The following is a 5000-nucleotide window of genomic DNA, read 5'->3' as shown; positions in this document are numbered from 1 at the left end:
TATTATTATCATTATTAATTATTATTATTATTATTATTATTATTATTATTATTATTATTATTATAATGATTATTATTATTTTCATTATTATTATTATTATTATTATTATTAATTATTATTATTATTGTTATTATTATTATTATTATCATTATTGCTATCATTATTATTATTATTATTATTACTATCATTATTATCATTATTATTATTATTATCATTATTACTATCATTATTGTTATTATTGCCATAATCATTATTATTCTTACTTCTATCATCATTATCACTATCACCACCGCAAACATATCGACATGCTCGTTAAACAGCGCATAGCATCCGTCAAACAAAGCCAACAACACTAATCGTTGTATAAGCGACTACCCAACAACCCACGAACATGTCACATACCAGAAGACTACTACAGCATAATGGATGTCCTTCAGCCATCCATACCGACACAAACAGACATATACAAACAAGTTTAAATAGTGCACAATTAAACAGGTTTTGTTGGGTGATGCAGACAAAGGTAATAACACAGGCAAGGTCATCATATTAAGACAATAGGGTGGGATTCGTAGTAATGGGATTTAATTGGTCAACGAATGGAATAGACTTAGTAACCATGTAGTAGTGAGCGCTGAAACTATCGGTTGTTTTAAGTGAAGATAAGATAACTTTATGGATAGGGGTGACGGGAGGTAAGGGACATGGAACTACCTAGTGTAGGCCTTATGGTCTCTTGCAGTCTGTAACGCCAGGAGGCGATCGGTGCTCTCCATTGCTCCGTTGATCTCCCAAAACAACAACAGTGATGTTAACAACAACAACAACAGCAATAACAATAACAACAACAATAACAACAATAGTAACAACAACAACAACAATAACAACGGCAATAGAAAAAACAACAACAACAACAATTACAATAACAACAACAATAACAATAACAACAATAGTAACAAAAACAACAACAATAACGACAGCAATAGTAACAAAAACAAAAACAACAACAATAATAACAATAACAACAACAATAACAACAACATCATCAACAACAACAACAACAACAGTAGCAACATCAGTTACTACTACAACAAAGAACATTATAAATTCATCAAATTTGCTTAATTAATGTAATACTGCCTTCACTGCTCTGCATCAGCTGATTAATCGTCATCTTATCGAATGAGTGACCAAAGAACAGGGGGTGAAGGTGAGGAGCCTACGCCAGGAGGCGCTGAGCAGCTGCGGCCGAAGCCGTCACCTTCGCCCTATGTACTATGTGCGCTTTGGCGATATGGAGCTTGGGCATTGTTTCATAACACCATAATCATGCTAATAACTGCCGGGAATCGGAGCGGAGTGCAGGACTCGAACCCGCGACTAGGAGGATGAGATCTTAGGTGAGGGGGGGGATATGTTGGCACCCCTACGGACCAGAGTCACACATTAGCCATCTGTGACGATTAATCCCTTCTTTTAAAAACATTACGTTTACCTCCTACTATCACTCCTATCTCCTTCACAGCTGCTTTAGTTTAACGTCACGAGCTCTCTCTCTCAGGAGGCTGAAGCGGTGCCCCTTACAAAGGACTTTGTAGCGTGGAACTTAATGAACCATCCCCTTGGTCCAACTCGCTGGTGACAGACTTCGGGCTGACGTCACCTCCACCTCCGCCTAAGTGGCGACGCTCTAATTCGTTCCGCCAGCTTGTATCCTCTTGATAACTGCGGGTAATGAATATTTTCTATCTGTCGCCAAGCGATTTTATTCAGTTGAAGAGGCGATACCGAACTTGAGGGTTTAATACTTTATATATATATATATATATATATATATATATATATATATATATATACATATATATATACATATATATATATATATATATATATATATGTGTGTGTGTGTGTGTGTGTATCTATTTTTTCATGTGTTTACATGAAATATGCTTTCCTGCACTTTAGTTTTCTTAGTGTAATTACATTGATGCTGCAGGATGTGGTGGTTCAAAAGTACCCATAAATAAATTAATAATAATGAATGAATAGAGATAAATGAATAAATAGATAAATAAATAAACCAATACATAAAATAGAGAAATTAATGAATAAACAAATAAATTAGTTAGTTGATTATTTGATAAACAAATAGGTAAATAAATAAATAATGTTATAAACACATAGATAAATGAGCTTTTGAAAAATTTGGGTCTTGTTTGATTTGGGGTCCCTAATATTAGAATGGGCAAAAATGGGAGCCTTTATTGTTGAAAAGGTCTGTCTATATATGATATATATATATATGTGTATATATATATATATATGTATGTATGTATGTATGTATATCTATATATTTACATGGGACTATTATTCAAAGGTTCAAAATTCGAACCGCTATCGCTCAAAAGGGAGAATTGGTGCCTCCTGTTCTTCAAAAGCTCCTGGATAAATAAACAAGCAGACATACAGCTAACTAAATAAATTAATTAATAGATAAATCAGTTACATAATCAATTCGTTAAATGGTAAACAAGTGAATAGATAAATAAGTAAATAAATGGACAGGTATATAAAACAGATAAATAGATATACAAATGAAAAACAAATATAGTAATACATACATATATAATACCATGATTCAATCTTTACGGAGACCAAGCATTACCCATCTATTACTGCATACTTCCTTTTGTCTCTCGGTGTACAAGTATTTGCGCAGCTGATTTCAGGAGCTGAGGAAGGATTTTTCAGGGTGACTGCACGTTTTGGATACGGTAAAGGGAGGGGCTGCAATAGTGGGAGAAGGGTGGAGAGAGAGAGAGACGGAGTTGGGGGTGGGGGAGGAGGGCATGATGGGTGCAAGAGTGAGTGGAAATCTGCAGCGGCCGTCACGATGATATATCGGGGCAAGAGTCCACACTTGGCCAATTATCTTTAGGCCAACAGATGCTGGGGCCGCTACAGTTCGACTTCAAAGGCATCAACTGTTCCAGATCTTTCCACTAACTTCGTCCGTCTGTCTGCAATTCTTTGGTTCACCTGTTACATTTCCTATGATTTTCTCGTTTTGGTCTTTTTCTCGGTTTATCTGAGTCTGTAGCGGCTGTGAACTAACGTTATTCATTAAAGATTAAATCTTTCAGAATCTTTGGTGTCGCGCTTTTCATGGTTGCGCATAGGTGTGAAAAGATTCCAGTTACAGATTTTATTTGTTTCATTTTTCTACGTTGATAGCAAACCTGGTCACTTTAGGTGGTGCTGTATATCTTCAGTAGTTATTTAGAGTTTGCATTTCTTGTTTCTGGAAAGTATTCGTTTATTTACAAGTGCTAGATCAAAATAACATTTGTATATATCATACGTTTGGCAGGAGTGCCCAGTTAGTGCCCACCTCCGATCATTCCCTGAGGCAACCTGTGCTCTGATCTCTCAACATCCTTCGCATACCCTAATTCTTACAAACTTTGAATTCACGCAGATAATCTAAAGCAAAATAACGAAAGAAAAATCGAGTCACTATTAAGCGCAATGTGAAGTTAACCAGTTCTAATTTCACTGGAAAACAAAATAGAATATAAACTCCCTGGAACATATTGTTTGGACCGGGCATGACTCGAAGTCTGTGAGAGTTAGTGGGCAGGTTGGCATCCTTCGGGTTGGCCTGGGTCTTGCGCTCCAGTCAAGTGGTGTTTGTCCAAGTGGGTAGACCCAGTGAATGAATTAGTGCTAAGTCAAGTGATGTATGGCAAATAGATCTAAAGCCTTCAGTGTCACCAGTGACGTCAATAACATGATTATGGTATTATAAAACAGTGCCCAAACTCCATATCACCTATCAATATAGGTCTTAAATATAAAACGTATCTGACAACATTGAAAAGGGCTACAGTTGTTTTGACATAGGAAAGTAGTGTGCTTTTAAAGATCGACTTCTTGCGTGGAAACAACACATCAGGTAAGGTTCGACGTAGTTCCTGTGTATGGAAATTAGAAAACGAGGTGACTGCATGAAGTATTTTTGAAAACTAACCGGAATCGGTCACAGGTAATAATATTTGTATATATGGTGCAATTTTAACACTTTGATCAACTGTGCAAAAGATGCTGGGCAGTACCGTGTTGCAGAGTGTGCAGTCGACAAGTTAAGTGGGTCGGTATGTCCTGAAATACTAAAGTGACACGGGACAATTGATGTTCCATACATTGACTACGGTTAGTCGAAGGCTCGTGGCTGCCAGTTGCTGAATACTGGACCAGAGCAGATTGCTGCTGTACAGGTGGGGGTGGATTTGGCGCGTCGTGGAGAGGTGTGGGTGGCTGGTTGTGGGTGCCCTGCCAGGACATTATGTGGGACAAGATATGAGGAAGTGGGTTTATGCGACGACGATAGGAACGTCGGTTGTTTTTGCATACCGTTTACAGGATATTGAGTGTAGGTTGTCGTAGTCCTTTTTAAGTGATTTGCGTGGATCGTTTAATATATATATATATACACACACACACACATATATTTATATATATACATATATATATATATATATATATATATATATATATATATTATAATTTTGGGTGGGGGTGTTTGGGGGGTGATAAATGGTGTATAAAATTCAGGATAATCATTTAGGAGTTACTGTTGCCATTCTTCTTTCTGATAGTTTGTAGATGTTAAAATAAGTTTTTGCCAACAGATTACCAGTCGTGTTGGTTATCGTCATGTAGATAATGTATGGTACATACCCCCGCCAAAATAATAATAATAATAATCTGTCAACCTCATATTAGGATTAACTGAAGTTGTCGACGATTTGATAAGAACTTTAGGTATCTCAAATGCAAACAGCGTAAACTATTGCAATGATAATCAATGGGTATTGGTAAACTTACAGAAACCTACTTGTTAATTTCCCGGTCAGGCGGGGAAGTACGTTTACAAGAACTGAATATCAGTTTGCGTACAACAATATATGTATCTTTAGTTCCTAATAGGTGATACTAAT

General features: G+C 36.5%; 1 protein-coding gene across 1 annotated transcript in view; it reads left to right on the top strand.

The window, feature by feature from the left end:
* The first annotated feature begins 3656 nt into the window (after nucleotides 1–3656).
* The window catches only part of Ntan1 (N-terminal amidohydrolase 1), a 329209-nt gene continuing 327865 nt past the window's right edge, over nucleotides 3657–5000 (top strand). The window contains exon 1 of the mRNA XM_076172207.1: nucleotides 3657–3955. The gene's annotated coding sequence lies outside the window, so the exon portion shown is untranslated. The remainder of the gene's footprint in view (nucleotides 3956–5000) is intronic.

The sequence above is a fragment of the Oratosquilla oratoria genome, chromosome 32 (genome assembly GCF_046742065.1).
Source record: "Oratosquilla oratoria isolate Oo_2021 chromosome 32, ASM4674206v1, whole genome shotgun sequence".
In the NCBI taxonomy this organism is placed as follows: domain Eukaryota; kingdom Metazoa; phylum Arthropoda; class Malacostraca; order Stomatopoda; family Squillidae; genus Oratosquilla; species Oratosquilla oratoria.
This window is presented reverse-complemented; position numbering and strand designations above follow the sequence as displayed.